This window comes from Pongo abelii, chromosome 16 (assembly GCF_028885655.2).
Source record: "Pongo abelii isolate AG06213 chromosome 16, NHGRI_mPonAbe1-v2.0_pri, whole genome shotgun sequence".
Lineage (NCBI taxonomy): Eukaryota > Metazoa > Chordata > Mammalia > Primates > Hominidae > Pongo > Pongo abelii.
The window spans coordinates 67,602,646-67,620,320 of NC_072001.2; the positions used below are offsets into that span (position 1 = coordinate 67,602,646).

The following is a 17,675-nucleotide window of genomic DNA, read 5'->3' on the forward strand; positions in this document are numbered from 1 at the left end:
ATCACAGCTTACTGCAATGGCATAATCACAGCCCACTGCAGCCTTGACCTCCCAAGCTCAAGCAATCCTCCTGCCTCAGCCTTGCAAGTAGCTGGGACTACAGACACATGCCACCACATGTGGCTATTTTTGTTGTTGTTTTTAGTAGACACAGGGTTTCACTATGTTGCCCAGGCTGCCCAGTCTAGTCTCAAACTCTTGGGCTCAAATGATCTTCCCACCTCGGCAATCCCAAAGTGCTGGGATTACAGGCATAAGGCACCATACCCAGCCCAATATGAGATTTTGAAGGGAACATTTATACTGTAGTTTGAGATTTTAAATTATGTTGATATTTTTCAGAACAAGATAATTCTTGAGGGAAAGTGAGGAAGGAGGCTGGAGAAACCTTTGGAGTGTAAAGCACACAAGATTGAGAGCACCTAGCTTCTAGTGTCCATTCTGCTACTTAAGCTGAATAACATTGGAAATTCTGTTTAATTCTTTGGGCTTCCTTCATTCATGCTTTCTGTTCATCACATATTTATTGATCATCTAGTTTGCCAGGTATTTTGAGGATGCAGGGTTAAAAGACTAACGGCTGTCTGAGTCGTTGTCCTCAGATATCAGCTACACTCCATTTCCAACACCTTTCTTTTTTTTTTTTTTTTTTTTCTGTAAAGATGGAGGTGATGGGCATATTTGATTTGTGGGGACATGTTACGGCCCTGCTTATTTTCAGAGTTCAGTATATTCTCAGTGTTGAGACCAGCCTTACACATAAGATGGCATGAGTGCTACCTATGTGTCAGTCTCTTACACAATTATTATTTCAAACTACTGTAGTTATAGCAGTGACTCCCAAATATCCATTCCCTGCCCTGATATCTTTCCTAAATTTGACATGATTTCCAGTTGCCTAACAGATTTCCTTGCTTAGTTGTCCCAAATGTACTTCAAATTCACAAAGTTCAAAGAAAAATCATAATTTGTTCCTAAAGTCCACCTCTCTCCATTCCTTTCTCCAGTACTTTCTCAGTGTTAGTAGTGGGAATACTTCTGCCCAGTCACCCAAACTAGAAACTTGTGAGTCATCCTTGATACCTTTCCCTCACTGCTCACATCTGGTACATCACAAAGGTTCTTTAAGAGACTATCTCCTGCTTACCTCTTGTAACTTCCCCTCTTTATACTTGTTGCCACTTCCTTTGTTCAGACCCTCATCATTTTTAACCTGGACCAAACTCTACTCTCACCCCCTTTCTTTCCCACTTGTCATTCAGGATCCAACTTAAATATCACTTTCTCTTTACAGCATGTTCTTCTTAGCCAGTTCCTCAGACTTCCAAATGAAGTTAAACATCTATTAATTTTATAGAAATATTGAATATTATATAGGGGTTAATAGCACAAATTATAGAATTATGCAGGCTTGAGTTTGAATCCTGGCTCCTTTTTTTTTTTGAGTTGGAGTCTCGCTCTGTTGCCCAGGCTGGAGTGCAGTGGCGCAATCTCGGCTCACTGCAACCTCCGCCTCCTGGGTCCAAGCGATTCTGCTGCCTCAGCCTCCTGAGTAGCTGGGACTACAGGTGCATGCCACCACGCCTGGCTAATTTTTGAATTTTTTAGTAGAGATGGGGTTTCACCATATTAGCCAGGCTGGTCTCGAACTCCTGACCTCTTGATCCAGAATCCTGGCTCTTTTTTATTGGTGGGGGTTTTAAAAATTTTTATTATTATTATTATTTTTAATTTTTTTGTGGGTTTTTTATTGTTTAATTTCTTGTTTGTTTGTTTGTTTTTTGTTTTTTTGGCTGAGCACAGAGGACTTTATTGATGGTACATGACAAGGTGGGGCTCCCTAGGCCCCTCCCTCCAAGGAGTCTGCATGGAAACTGTGAGGAGGGGAGATTCACCTTGGTGGGGGACTGATTATGGTAGGGACTCCCCAGCAGTGAGGGCTTCTCTCTTCCTCTCATGCTCTCGCTGGGCTGGTGGTCCAGGGGTCTTACTCCTTGGAGGCAATGTGGGCCATGAGGTGCACCACCCTGTTGCTGTAGACAAATTCATTGTCATACCAGGAAATTAGCTTGGCAGAGTCGTCCTTGAGGGCAATGGCTGCCCCAGCATCTAAGGTAGAAGAGTGGGTGTCGCTGTTGAAGTCGAAGGAGACCACCTGGTGCTCAGTGTAGCCCAGGATGCTCTTGAGGGGGCCCTCCGATGCCTACTTCACCACCTTCTTGATGTCATCATATTGGCAGGTTTTTCCAGATGACAGGTCAGGTCTGCCACTGACACATTGGCAGTGGGGACATGGAAGGCCATGCCAGTGAGCTTCCCGTTCAGCTCAGGGATGACCTTACCCACAGGCTTGGCAGCGCCAGTAGAGACGGGGATGATGTCCTGGAGAGCCCTGCAACCATCACGCGACAGTTTCCTGGAGGGGCCATTTACAGTCTTCTGGGTGGCAGTGATGGTGTGGACTGTGGTCATGAATCCTTCTATGATACCAAAGTTGTCATGGATGACCTTGGCCGGAGCGCTAAGCAGTTGGTGATGCAAGAGGCATTGCTGATGATCTTGAGGCTGTTGTCATACTTCTCATGGTTCAGGCCCATCACAAACATGGGGGCGTCAACAGAGGGGACAGAGATGTTGACCCTTTTGGCTCCCCCCTGCAAGTGAGCCCCAGCCTTCTCCATGGTGGTGAAGACACCAGTGGAGTCTACGACGTACTCAGCACCAGCATCACCCCATTTGATTTTGGAGGGATCTTGGTCCTGGAAAATGGTGATGGGATTTCCATTGATGACAGGCGTCCCGTTCTCAGCCTTGACGGTGCCATGGAATTTGCCATGTGTAGAATCATACAGGAACATGTAGACCATGTAGTTGAGGTCAATGAAAGGGTCATCGATGGCAACAATATCCACTTTACCAGAGTTAAAAGCAGTCCTGGTGCACCAGGCACCCAGTACGACCAAATCCGTTGACTCTGACCTTCACCTTACCCATGGTGTCTCAGGGATGCGGCTGCCAATGCGAGAGAATATGTGGCTGTATGTCGAACAGGAGGAGCAGAGACTTTTTTGAGACGGAGTTTCACTCTTGTTACCCAGGCTGGAGTGCAATGGTGCAACCTTGGCTCACCACAACCTCTGTCTCCTGGGTTTGAGTGATTCTCCTGCCTCAGCCTCCTGCGTAGCTGGGATTATAGGCATGCGCCACCACGCCTGGCTAATTTTGTATTTTTAGTAGAGACGGGGTTTTTCCATGTTGGTCAGGCTGGTCTTGAACTACTGACCTCAGGTGATCCACCCACCTCGGCCTCCCAAAGTGCTGGGATTACAAGGCGTGAGCCACTGCACCTGGCCTTGGTTTTTTTTTTTACACTCTGTCACCCTGTCTAGAGTGCAGTGGTGTGATCTCGGCTCTCCTCTGACTCCCAGGGTCAGGTGATTCTCCCACCTCAGCCTCCCGACTAGCTGGGACTACAGGTGCACGCCACCACGCCTGGCTAATTTTTGTATTTTTTGGTAGAGATGGGGTTTCATCATGTTGGCCAGGCTGGTCTCAAACTCCCGACCTCAAGTGATCCGCTTACCTCTCAAAGTGCTGGGATTACAGGCATGAGCCACCATGCTGGGCCTGAATCCTAGCTCCTAATAGCTGTATGACTTTGAGCATATTACCTAGCCTCTGGGCCTCAGTTTCCTTTTATCTATAAAGTAACACTGATAACTACTTTATAGAGCAGAAGTGAAGATTAAATGCAATTACAAAGGTTATAATTATACCATCATGGCTACAATATATTGAACATACATTATTTGCTAATCACTGTGCTAAGTATAATACTTGATACTTATTGCCCATGGAAAGTAGTTAGCTCAATGCCTAATATTTAGTAGGCATTCAATAAACAAAAGCTAGTATTTTCTGTGTGGTCTTCTTCCATTCTTAGCATCTTAAGGGCAAGAACCATGTCTTATCTTTGTGACTGACAGTATGGTAGATAACAATAAACAGTTGTTGAGTTTGAATTTATTTAATGGGATTTGAGTAACTGCCAAGAGGTCTTCTTCAGTATAATATTCCCTGCTAACTTGACTGCAGTTCCTTTGGAATTGAAGGTTTTGCGTTTTCTGTTAAAGTATACATACCCCTAGAGAGAAGTAATACTTTGAGCTATTATCAACAGTCATCTTATGGAAATTAGTTGTTTATCAGCTGCTTTCAAATCTGAGAAAGACCTTGAAGGATGAGACTTGGGTAGGAAAGAAAGAAGACGGGAAAAAGAGACCTGAGTTCACAATATCATGTGTAACAAAATCACTGTTTCCTATTTGCCTCAGAATTACTCTTTTTCCTAATTTGTAATGTATATCATTCCACTTAACATACATGTACTGCATTTAATAGCTATAGCTCTCCTGTGGGACCATGGAATTAGATCAGCAGAAATGAGTCATTTCCATTACTTTGAATTACTTAGGTTATTTAGCACTTTGTGATATTATGGGCATGATGGCAGATTCACTCCCTATGTAGTTAATAGCTTTATATTGAGTACTGAGAGAGGATATTCCAGACCTGGTCCCTAATTTTGGCCAGCTATTTTGGCCAAATTAATGCTAGTTATCAGCTGCCCTATGAACTACCCAGAGGATTGCTGAATACAAGATGAGATTATAAACCTAAAAACACTGAAAAGGCTGCACAAATGCAAAGTGGATTATTCCAGACATCATCATTATTATTATTATTATTATTATTATTATTATTATTATTATTATTATTATTATTATTTGAGACAATCTCGCTCTGTCACCCAGGCTGCAGTGCAGTGGCGACAATCATGGCTCACTGCAACCTCCACCTCCTGGGTTCAAGTGATCCTTCCACCTCAGCCTACCAAGTAGCTGGGACTACAAATGTGAGCCACCATGCCCCACTAACTTTTTCTATTTTTTGTAGAGACGGGGTCTCCCTATGTTGCTCAGGCGGGTCTTGAACTCCTGAGCTCAAGAACCTCCCACCTCAGCCTCCCAAAGTGCTGGGATTAGAAATGTGAGCCATTGTGCCCAGCCTTATTTCAGACTTTAACACATGACCTTGGAAAACTCAATGTTGTGGGCCTGCCTCAGTTTCCTCATCTCTAAAATGAAAGACTTGGGGAAAAAAATTACTTCCAACACCCTTGTCAACTCTAACATTTTAAGAAATTCCATTCTCTCTCTTTCTAACCTACGTCCCTTGCTTCCATATAGTCTCTTTTTAGCACAGCAGCCAAAATGATTCTTTGAAACTTGTCCATTCATTATCACTTCTTTGCTCAGAACCCTCCATTGGCTCTTAATTTCATTCAGAGAAAAAGTCAATGATCCACATGATCTGTGCTTCTCTCTGCCATACCTCTATGGCCTTATCTCCTATTTCTCCCTACTATCATGCCCCTCCAGCCATACTGGATTCTGCTGTTCCTTGAAATGCAGCTCCTTTTGCCTTAGGTCTCTTACATCAAAGGTTCTGGCTACTAGAATTCTTTTATCGCAGAGAAGTACGTAGCATGGCCAACTCCCTCATCTCTCTCAAGTCTTCACTCAAATGTCAACCTATTTGAAATTTGCAGCCACCTCTGTACTCTCCTTTTATCCTATCCCATTATTTTTTTTCGAAGCACTAATCTTTTTAATTTACTATGTGTATACTTTATTATGCTTATTGTTTATTATCTATCTGCTAGAATGTAAACTCTACCAGGGCAGAGATTTTGTTTTCTTTTGTTTTGCTTTGTGAGTCTTTGTTTCCCAAGCACCTATAATAGTACCTGGCCCAATAAATATTCATTAAACATATGAATGAAATGTACAGTATGGTAAATACTAATCTCATTTTTAGCTGATGTGAGCCTTAGTTGACTGATTTATGAAATGCTGGTTTTGTTCCCTGTCTTTTTTGTTAGAGGCATTCCTCAGATATCTGGTAGTACTTGGTTGTCTGCTCACGTTTTAAACATCTTTAAGATGGAGCGCTGAAAGTTATAGTTGAAGCTGTGAGTGCATTTGCAGGACATCTTTATGGTGAGCTTCACAGTGAAGATGACTGTTAAGTTGGGAAACCCCTGATGTCAAGATCGTTAGGTGTTTCCTTATAGGCTTACCAGATTTCTTAGAAAAATAACAAGCCCCTTCCAATCCTCCTGGAGAGTAAAGATTTCTTTGAGCTAGGTGAAAAAAAGGACTGGGGCTTCAGCCTTCAGCATTCAGTATGTTTAAATCCACATTTAATCTCCTTATTTTAGGTATGGTACTCATGTCCTCCACTATTCCTGGAGCACCCTGGTCCAGAGATCCTCTATCTGAGCTTTCTCTATTTGAGAAACTAGCCTCTCTAGTTTTTTTGGGTCGGGGGTGGTATCTGAGTGAGAAAAGGAATTAAATAAATAATTGCTGCTTTTTTTTTTGAGACAGAGTCTCGCTCTGTCACCAAGGCTGGAGTGCAGTGGTGCGATCTTGGCTGACTGCAACCTCTACCTCCCACATTTAAGTGATCTTCCTGCCTCGGCCTTCTGAGTAGCTGGGGCCACAAGTGTTTGCCACCATGCCTGGCTAATGTTTGTATTTTTAGTAGAGATGGGGTTCCATCATGTTGTCCAGGCTGGTCTCGAACTCATGGGCTCAAGCCATCTGCCCGTCTCAGCCCTCCCAAAGTACTGGGATTACAGGCATGAGCCACTGTGCCCAGCTATAATTGTTTCTTATATAGTTTTCAATCAGTGTTATTCATCCTAAATCATTGGTTTCACATCTTTAGTCATCTGGTACTGCCAGTTACTGAGCTTTTAGGGGAAGATTCTGTAGTATTGATTGGTATAGTTCAAAGTTTTTTCTATTGCATGCTTATTATTCAATATAGCGTTCTTAGGTTTGCTTAGTCAGTTATCATTCCTTCGTTTGCTTTCCAAGTTCCAAAATATTGTTGTCTCCTCTCTAGTTCATCCCCCTCCTTGTGGGTTTAAGTCTTTTAAAATTCTTTATTGTTTTAGTGTGGTTTTTGTCTACTCTATTTATTGCAACTATTTTCTTGTCTCTCGTTTTTCTTGTTTGCTTTCAATTGACAATTTGATTGAGATAACTGTAGAATCACATGTAGTTTCATAAAATAATACAGAGAGATCCCTTGTACATTTTACCCAATTTCCTCCAATAGCAACATTTTCCAAAACTAGTATAACAACCAGGATATTGGCATTGATACAGTCCACCAATCTTACTCAGATTTGCCTTGTTTTGCTTGTTCGTATTTGCGTATGTGTGGTTATTTCTATACAATTTTATATCACGTGTAGGTTTCTCTGTCCACACCACTGTCAAGATTCTGAACAGTTCCATCAACATAGCAATCACTGTTATTAACCTTTTTTTTTTTTTTTTTTTGAGATGGAGTTTCACTCTTGTTGCCCAGGCTGGAGTGCAATGGCACAACCTCAGCTCACTGCAACCTCTGCCTCCCGGGTTCAAGTGATTGTCCTGCCTCAGCCTCCCAAGTAGCTGGGATTACAGGCATGCACCACCACAGCCGGCTAATTTTGTATTTTTAGTAGAGACGGGGTTTCTCCATGTTGATCAGGCTGGTCTCGAACTCCCGACCTCAGGTGATCCGCCTGCCTCGGCCTCCCAAAGTGGTGGGATTACAGGCGTGAGCCACCACGCCCAGCATTTTTTTTTTTTTTTAAGATAGAGTCTTCGCTCTGTCGCTTAGGCTGGAGTGCAGTGGTGTGATCTGGGCCCACTGCTGCAACCTCTGCCTCCCAGGTTCAAGCGATTCTCCTGCCTCAGCCTCCCAAGTAGCTGGGATTGTGGGCACGCGCCACCATGCCTAACTACTTTTTGTATTTTTAGTAAAGATGGGGTTTCACCGTGTTGGCCAGGCTGGCCTCAAACTCCTGACCTTAGGTGATCCGCCCACCTTGACCTCCCAAAGTGTCGGGATCACAGGCATGAGCCACCGTGCCTGGCCGTGTTAACTTTTTTATACCATACCCACTTTCCCCGCACATGTGAACACAGTATATTCCCACCTCCATCCCTAATCTCTTGTAACCACTAACCTGTTCTCCATTTCAAAAATTTTGTTATATAAAAACTGTTATTTAGGCCCAGCACAGTGGCTCACACCTATAATCCCAGCACTTTGGGAGGCCAAGGTGGGTGGTTCACTTGAGGTCATGAGATTGAGACCAGCCTGCCCAACGTGGTGAAACCCTGTCTCCACTAAAAATACAAAAATTAGGCGGGCATGGTGGCGTGCGCCTGTAATCCCAGCTACTCAGGAGGCTAAGGCAGGAGAATTGCTTGAACCTGGGAGGCAGAGGTTGCAGTGAGCCGAGATCGTGCCATTGTACTCTGCCCTTCAGCTTGGGCGACAGAGTGAAACTCCATTTCAAAAAAAAAAAAACCTGTTATTTATATAAATATGTAAAGTGAAACAGGGTCTCTGTCACCCAGGCTTGAGTGCAGGGATGTGATCACAGTTTACAGTAACCTTGAACTCCTAGGCTCAAACTATCCTCCTGCCTCAACCTCCCGAGTAGCTAGGCGCACGCCACCACCCCTGATTAATTTTTAAAATTTTTTGTAGATATGAGGTCTTGCTATGTTGCCCGGGCTGGTCTGGAACTCCTGGCCTCAAATGATTATCCTGCCTCTACCTCTCATAGCACTGGGATTACAGTCATGAGCCTGGGCAAAAATGTTATATAAATTGAATCGTACCATATGTAACCTTCTGGGATCGGCTTTTTCAATCAGCATAATTTTCTGGAGATTCATCCAGGTCATTGCGTGCATCAGTAGTTCATTCATTTTTGTTGCTGAACAGTAGTATTCCATAGTATGGATATACCACAGTTTGTTTTACCGTATACGTGTTGGAGGTGAGCTGGGCTGTTTCTAGTTTGGGACTATTATAAAATAAAATGGCTATGCACATTTATATACAGTTTTTTGTGTGTGTGTGAACATAAGTTTTCATTTCTCTGGGACAAATGCCCAAGAGTGCAGTTGCTGGGTCATATGGTAATTGTGTTTAGTTTTTTAAGAAACTGGTTTTCAGAGTGGCTATTACCATTTTACATTACCACCAGCAAATGTGTGAGAAATCTAGTTTCTTTGCATCCTTGCCAATATTTACTGTTATCTCTATTTTTTATTTTAGCTATCCTGGCAGGTATGTAATGGTACCTCACTGTGGTTTTAATTTGCATTTCTCTAATGATAACAGTGTTCGAGTTATTTTCATGTGCTTGTTTATCACCTGTGTATTCTCTTCAGTGAATCATCTCTGGATGTCTTTTGCCCACTTTCTTTTTTTTTCATTTTTATTATTTTCATTAATTTTTTTCTTTGGCCACTGGAATAAAGACTCACCATTTTCTAACTAAGTGATGTTTTTTAAATATATATTTTTTAGAGACAGGGTCTCACTCTGTGGCACAGAGTGCCATTGCAGCTTTGAACTCCTCGGCTCAAGCTGTCCTCCCGCCTCAGCTTCATGAGTAGCTAGTACTACAGGCACATGCCACTATACCTGGCTAATTTTTTTATTTGTTTGTTGAGACGGGGTCTTGCTATGTTGCCAACGCTGGTATTGAACTCCTGGCCTGCAGTGACCCTCTCATCTCAGCCTCCCAAAGTGTTGGGATTACAGGCATGAGCCCCTGTGCCCAGCCTATGGCATGATTTTAGAAGTGGTTTATGACTGTATAGCCTCTTCCTGTTCTTGCTTGTTTTCTGGGCCTGATTCTCCAGACTTCCTGGGAATTCAGTGAGTCACCCACTACTAACCTTTCATCTTTTGCTTGAATCAGCTAGGGTTCATTTCTGTATGCAACTAGGGACCTTGAGTTACATAGTTTCTGAATTTTGAGAGCAAAAACCACAATACATATTAAAGAAGTGCACCATCTTACCAGGAAGACAGGACTTAATGAAATACTAGAACTGGCCGGGCTCAGTGGCACATGTCTGTAATCCCAGCACTTTGAGAGGCCGAGGCAGGAGGATCACTAGAGCTAAGGAGTTCGAGATCAGCCTGGGCAACCTAGCAAGACCTCATCTCTACTAAAATTCCACCCCCCCCCCAAAAAAAGAAAATTAGCTGGCAGGCAAGGTGGCATGCACCTGTCCCATTTACTCAGTCCGGGCTGAGGTGGAAGGACTGCTTGAGCCCGGAAGGTTGAGGCTGCAGTGAGCCCGAATTGTGCCACTGCACTCTAGCCTGGGTGACAGAGAGAGACCTTGTCTCGAAAAAGGAAAAAAAAAAGGCCGGGCACGGTGGCTCACGCCTGTAATCCCAGCACTTTGGGAGGCCAAGGTGAGCGGATCACCTGAGGTCAGGAGTTTGAGACCAACTTGGCCAACATGGCAAAACCCCGTCTCTACTAAAAATACAAAAATTAGCCAGGTGTGGTGGTGGGCACTTGTAATCCCAGCTACTTGGGAGGCTGAGGCAGGAGAATCGCTTGAACCTGGGAGGCAGAGGTTACAGTGAGTCGAGATCGTGCCACTGCACTCCAGCCTGGGTAAGAGTGAGACTCGCCAGGTGCGGTGGTTCACGCCTGTAATCCCAGCACTTTGGGAGGCCGAGGCGGGTGGATCACCTGAGGTTGAGGGTTCGAGACCACCCTAACCAACATGGAGAAACCCCATCTCTACTAAAAATACAAAATTAGCCAGGTGTGGTGGCACATGCTTGTAATCCCAGCTACTCGGGAGGCTGAGTCAGAAGAATGGCTTGAACCCAGGAGGTGGAGCTTGCGGTGAGCCGGGAATCGCGCCATTGCACTCCAGCCTGGGCAACAAGAGTGAAACTCTGTCTCAAAAAAAACAAAAAAACAAAAAAAAACAGAGTGAGACTCCATCAAAAAAAAGAAAAAGAAAGAAATACTAGAACTGTATTACACAGAAATGTGATAGCTTATCTAACACAGATAAGTGATATAAATAAAGGGGAAATTAATGGCTGGAGCATGTGGAACAGGTTTATAGAAAAACTGGACGCAAAAATTTACATAGAAAGAAGAAGTGTTTATATACTATGGCCCTTTGGCAGAACACAAACTGTAATATGATTGTTTTGCCCCCTTAGGGGCACTATCTTCTTCACTGACAATGTATATCCTAGGGCGGGGCGCGGTGGCTTACGCCTGTAATCCCAGCACTTTGCAAAGGAGGCTGAGGTGGGTGGATCACCTGAGGCCAGGAGTTCGAGACCAGCCTGACCAACATGGAGAAACCCCCGTCTCTACTAAAAATACAAAAAAAATTAGCCAGGCGTGGTGGCGCATGCCTGGAATCCCAGCTACTCGGGAGGCTGAGGTGGGAGAATTGCTTGAACCTGGGAGGCGGAGGTTGCGGTGAGCCGAGATTGCGCCATTGCACTCCAGCCTGGGCAACAAGAGCAAAACTCTGTCTCAAAAAAATAAAAAGAAAAGAAAAGAAAATGTATATCCTAGGATGTTGTTCTAGTTAGGTTAATCTCTTTCCTTTGTTGCATTAGGAGGTGAAAAAAATTTTTAGATGGGTTAGATTTCCCTCAAAAATATTTCTAGTGATAAGATGTTCAAATAGTATATTGGGGTCTACTGCTAGATCAAAAAGTCAGTTGCTAAGAGACTTGATTGTCACAAACTGTTACCATCCTGGCATTTTAAGCTTTTGAGAAATGTAAAATAATTCTTCTCCACCAAAATGTTTGAGGCTTTTGCTTTAGTTTATAGACTGGTTTATTATACAGTTTATTTGTAAATTTGGCTCATCATAGAATGTATTAGTAAATTTGTCCATAGGCAGAAGCCAGAGAGTTTAGTTTTAAAAAATTTTATCTGTAAAGTGAGGATTTTTGTTTGATTTTATTTATTATTTATTTTTATTTTTTTGAGAGAGAGTTTCGCTCTTGTTGCGCAGGCTGGGGTGCAATGGGGCGATCTTGGCTCACCGCAACCTCCGCCTCCTGGGTCCAAGCGATTCTCTTGCCTCAGCCTCCTTAGTAGCTGGGATTACAGGCATGCACAATCACACCTGGCTAATTTTGTATTTTTAGTAGAGACGGGGTTTCTCCATGTTAGGCTGGTCTTGAACTCCCGACCTCAAGTGATCCACCGCCTCGACCTCCCAAAGTGCTGGGATTACAGACGTGAGCCACTGCGCTGGACTGGTTTTATTTTTTATAGAGACTTGTCACCCAGGCTAGAGTGCTGTGGTGTGATCATAGTTCACTGCAGCCTGGAATTCCTGGGCTCATGCAATCGTCCCACTTCAGCCTCCTGAGTAGCTGGGGCTACAGGCATGCACCACCATGCCTGACTGGTTTTTGTACATTTTTCTTTTGAGATGGAGTCTTGCTCTGTCACCCAGGCTGGAGTGCAGTGGCGCGATCTTGGCTCACTGCAACCTCCACCTCCCAGGTTCAAGTGATTCTCCTGCCTCAACCTCCCAAGTAGCTGAGACTACAGGCGCCCGTCTCCATGCCTGCCTTATTTATTTATTTATTTATTTTTTATTTTATTTTGAGATGGAGTCTCACTCTGTCGCCCAGGCTGGAGTGCAGTGGCACGATCTCGGCTCACTGCAAGCTCCGCCTCCTGGGTTCACGCCATTCTCCTGCCTCAGCCTCCCTAGTAGCTGGGACCACAGGCGCCTGCCACTACGTCCGGATAATTTTTTGTATTTTTAGTAGAGACGGGGTTTCACCATGTTAGCCAGGATGGTCTTGATCTCCTGACCTCGTGATCCACCCGCCTCGGCCTCCCCAAGTGCTGGGATTACAGGCGTGAGCCACCACGCCTGGGCAATTTTTTTATTTTTGAGACAGAGTCTCACTCTATCACCCAGGCTGGAGTGCAGTGGCACAATCTCAGCTCACTGCAACCTCCGACTCCCCGGTTCAAGTGATTCTCCTGCCTCAGTCTTCGAGTAGCTGGGATTACAGGCGCCTGCCACCATTCCTGGCTAATTTTTGTATTTTTAGTAGAGACAGTGTTTCACTGTGTTGTCCAGGCTGGTCTCGAACTCCTGACCATCTGCCTCAGTCTCCCAAAGTGCTGGGATTACAGGCCTGAGTCACTACACCCAGCCTGCCTGCCTAATTTTTATATTTTTAGTAGTGACAGGGTTTCGCCATGTTGGCCAGGCTGGTCTCAAACTCCTGACCCTAGATGATCAGCCCGCCCTGGCCTCCCAAAGTGCTGGGATTACGGGCCTGAGCCACTGCGCCCAGCCTATTTTCCTTATTTTTGTAGAGCTAGGGTCCCACCATCTTGCCCAGGCTGGTCTCGCACTCTTGGGCTCACGTGATCCTCTTGCCACACCTCCCAAAGTGGTGGGATTACAGGTGTGAACCAGCTCACCTGGCCAAGAGTTTTATTACTAGCTGGTTTATGATGTTAGCCCGTTGTGTATCTTCTATACCTTACGTTAGGATTCTTTTCTCCCATCTTCCCGCATCTTCATCTTTTCTTCCCCACAGCATATTCTTGGAGAGAAAGGAGTAGGCAGGAGTTTGCTGTTTGAAGGCAAGTGGGGAGAGAGATGTGGGGAGGCTGGTCAAAAGAGGAAACTCAAGTTTAAAGCAATGAAACACCAACACTAACTACTTTTCTTTTTCTAAGTTGCTGATGGCTTTGTGTTTAGTAATCCAGATTAGGTCATGAATCTTTTGATACAGATAGGTTTTTTTGTGTGTTTTTTTGTTTTTGTTTTTGTTTGATACGGAGTCTCACTCTGTCACCTAGGCTGGAGTGCAGTGGTGCGATCTTGACTCATTGCAACCTCCGCCTCCTGGGTTCAAGTGATTCTCCTGCTTTAGCCTCCCAAGTAGCTGGGACTACAGGTGCATGCCACTGTGCCCAGCTAATTTTTGTATTTTTTAGTAGAGACAGGGTTTCACCATGTTGGCCAGGGTGGTCTTGAAACCTTTACCTCGTGATCTGCACGCCTCGGCCTCCCAAAGTGCTGGGATTACAGGTGTGAGACACCGTGTCCGGCCACAGATAGGTTTTTAAAATGTAGATTAAAAAAACTTCTGTGTCTGGCCGGGCACGGTGGCTCACGCCTGTAATCCCAGCACTTTGGGAGGCCAAGGTGGGCGGATCACGAGGTCAAGAGATCAAGACCATCCTGGCCAACATGGTGAAACCCCGTCTCTACTAAAAATACAAAAATTAGCTGGGCATGGTGGCATGCACCTGTAGTCCCAGCTACTCCGGAGGCTGAGGCAGGAGAATCGCTTGAACCCAGGAGGTGGAGCTTGCAGTGAGCGGGGATCGCGCCACTGCACTCCAGCCTGGGCGACAGAGTGAGACTCTGTCTTAAAAAAAAAAAAAAACTTTTGTGTCTAACAGCAAAACAAAATCCATCTTTGTTTCCTTCCTCTTCTCCATCAAATAGGAAATATGGAAAAGCAGAAAAGAATTGCATTTTTCTGGCCGGGCGCGGTGGCTCACACCTGTAATCCCAGCACTTTGGGAGGCTGAGGCCGGCGGATCACGAGGTCAGGAGATCGAGAACATCCTGGCTATAACACGGTGAAACCCCGTCTCTACTAAAAATATAAAAAATTAGCCGGGCGTGGTGTCGGGCGCCTGTAGTCCCAGCCACTCGGGAGGCTGAGGTAGGAGAATGGCGTGAACCCGGGAGGCGGAGCTTGCAGTGAGCCGAGATCGCGCCACTGCACTCCAGCCTGGACGACAGAGCGAGACTCCGTCTCAAACAAACAAACAAAAAAGAATGGCATTTTTCTGAAAAGAGAATAATTGGCAGAGTGGAACACTTGCTAGTGAATTACAGTGGGACTGTAACTGATTCTAGAGAAAAGAAATTGTTATTCAAGTAGAATTCCGCCGGGTGCCGTGGCTCACGCCTGTAATCCCAGCACTTTGGGAGGCCAGGGCGGGCGGATCACGAGGTCAGGAAATCGAGACCATCCTGGCTAACACAGTGAAACCCCGTCTCTACTAAAAATACAAAAAATTAGCCAGGCCTCGTGGCGGGCGCCTGTAGTCCCAGCTACTCAGGAGGCTGAGTCAGGAGAATGGCGTGAACCCGGGAGGCAGAGCTTGCAGTGAGCCGAGATCGTGCCACTGCACGCCAGCCTGGGCGACAGAGTGAGACTCCAACTCAAAAAAAAAAAAAAAAAAAAAATAGAATTCCTTCTCTTACCCTTCCCTTTTGGCTTCTACTATTTACTCAACTGAAACTTAATGGGTCCATTTTTTCCTTTCTCTTCCTTCCCTTTCTCTTCAGTGGATCTATTTCTTCCCTTTAAAAATTAGGTTGAGTTGGGCATGGTAGTATAGACCTGTAATTCCAGCTATTCAGGGAGGCTGAGGCAGGAGGATCACTTGATGCTAGGAGTTTGAGACCAGTCTGGGCAACATAGGGAGACCCCCATCACACACACACACGCACGCACGCGCACACGCACGCACGCACACACACACACACACGGTATTTCTAAGAAAGCTGAACCTAAAACCTACTCCCCAGTAGATATTTTTTATGCTGTGTGAGAATAAGGAAGCTTAGAAAATGGCCTAAAACCATTTTTTCTCAAACTTTGAACTTTGCATACAATATTTATGGGCCTCTTGGGCAAAACTATAGACATAATTTTGCCTGAATCTATTTGGATTATTTTTCAAGTAGTTAATGTGAGGGATAAAGGCAGAAATGATAATCTCTTCCAAGGCCACTTTTTTCTAGAACTTCCTTCCTGACTTAAGATTTCACTGTGTTATTTTCTCTCATCATCAAATGGAACTGAAATAGATTTAAATATTGTCACCTTTCAAATTTCTGTGCACTACACTGTATTTTATATTTTACATTCATTATATTTTAATCAATGCATCCAAAGTTTTTATTGTTCAACCTAAACCTGATTGTCTAGTGATATTCCGTATCTTGCTGATGCTTAATGCACCAACCACTCAAATGCTGAGGCTGAAACAGAGAATCATCTTAGACTGTCTCCTTTTCACTTATTCAGAAGTCACATGTCCTGCAGATGATTCTTCTTTATAACAATATCCACCCTCCTTCTCTCCATCCCCACTTTCTCTGCCTTAGTTGGACCTTAACACTTTTTACCTGCATCATTCCAGGTTGGTCCCCCAGCTTCTGGTCTAGCATCTCTCCAGTCCATTCTCTACATTGCTGCCAGGTGATCTTTCTAAACATTCTGGATTAAATTCATATAACACTGTAGATTAAATTCCAGTTCCAGTGAGAACACATGGACACAGGGAAGGGAACATCACACACTGGGGCCTGTCGGCGGGTGGGGGGCAAGGGGAGGGAGAGCATTAGGACAAATACCTAATCCATCTGAGGCTTAAAACCTAGATGACGGGTTGATAGGTGCAGCAAACCACCATGGGACGTGTATACCTATGTAACAAACCTGCACGTTCTGCACATGTATCCCAGAACTTAAAGTAAAATTTTAAAAATTTAAAAATAAATTTAAAAATTCCAGTCTCTTAATTTTAAGACACACAGCCCTTCAGAATTCCATCCCAGTCTGTTTTTTGTTTTTTCTGTTTTTTTTTTTTTTTCTAATTTCATCTACCATTCCTTCTCTATTTCAGCCATACCAAAGTATGGCAGTTCCCTAGACATGCCATGGGGGTTCATACTTTCTATTGTTTCATATAATTGTACCTTTGTATATATATAGTTTTTTCTCTGCTTAGAACACCTTTCCCTGCCTTTTTGTTTGTTTTTTGCTTTTTTTTTTTTTTTTTTTTTAAACGGAGCCTCCTTCTGTTGCCCAGGCTGAAGTGCAGTGGCGTGATCTCGGCTCACTGAAACCTCCACCTCTGGATTCAAACGTTTCTCCTGCTTCAGCCTCCTGAGTAGCTGGGATTACAGGCACCTGCCACCATGCCCAGCTAATTTTTGTATTGTTAGTAGAGACGGGGTTTCACTGTGTTGGCCAGGCTGGTCTTGAACTCCTGACCTCGAGTGATCCACCCACCTCAGCCTCCCAAAGTGCTAGGATTACAGGCGTAAGCCACCATGCCCAGCCTCTGTGCTTTTTTAAATCCAAAACTAGTTCTATTTTAAGAAGCAATCAAAGTTTTACTCTGATGAGTTTTTGTTTCCCAGAACCTCATATATGTTTGTGTCATAGTATTTATCACACCATACAGTATGATCGAATTATTTTCCACCTAGATTGGAAGATCTTTTTGAAGGCAAGTCTTGTGTTGTCTTTGCCTTAGGCTACACGTTACTTAGCACAACCCCTGGTAGTAGCTGTTCCATAAGTGCTCCTTGACTGACTCTCATTTATGTTAAAAAGAAAAAAAATCCATACAGCAGAAAATTTTTCAACTTTGAGGCCAGGCATGGTAGCTCACAGCTATAATCCCAGCACTTTGGAGGCCAAGGAGGGTGGATCACTTGAGGTCAGGAGTTTGAGACCAGCCTGGCCAACATGGTGAAACCCCATCTCTATTAAAAAATACAAAAATTAGCCGGGCGTGGTGGCATGCATCTGTAATCCCTGCTACTCAGGAGGCTGAGGCAGGAGAATCGCTTGAACTTGGGAGGCAGAGGTTGCAGTGAGCTGAGATCATGCCACTGCCCTCAGCCTGGGTGACAGAGTGAGACTCTGTCTTAAGAAAAGTT

The 17,675-nt window shown here is 44.4% G+C and overlaps 1 protein-coding gene, 1 long non-coding RNA gene and 1 pseudogene across 7 annotated transcripts in view; 1 reads left to right on the top strand and 2 right to left on the bottom strand.

Annotated features, from left to right (window-relative positions):
• The window catches only part of LOC129050485 (uncharacterized), a 215,986-nt gene that overhangs the window by 104,025 nt on the left and 94,286 nt on the right, over positions 1-17,675 (bottom strand). For 2 of the 3 annotated variants that reach the window (XR_008514131.2, XR_008514132.2), the window contains exon 5: positions 13,452-13,545. This is a non-coding gene — a long non-coding RNA (uncharacterized LOC129050485). Of the gene's footprint in view, positions 1-13,451; positions 13,546-16,130; positions 16,222-17,675 lie in introns of all 3 variants that reach the window. The other variant, XR_008514133.2, reaches the window with a different exon arrangement.
• Positions 1-17,675, top strand: part of ZNF609 (zinc finger protein 609) — a 231,322-nt gene that overhangs the window by 67,121 nt on the left and 146,526 nt on the right. The window lies entirely within an intron of this gene.
• On the bottom strand, positions 1,988-2,994 carry LOC100459710 (glyceraldehyde-3-phosphate dehydrogenase-like; annotated as a pseudogene).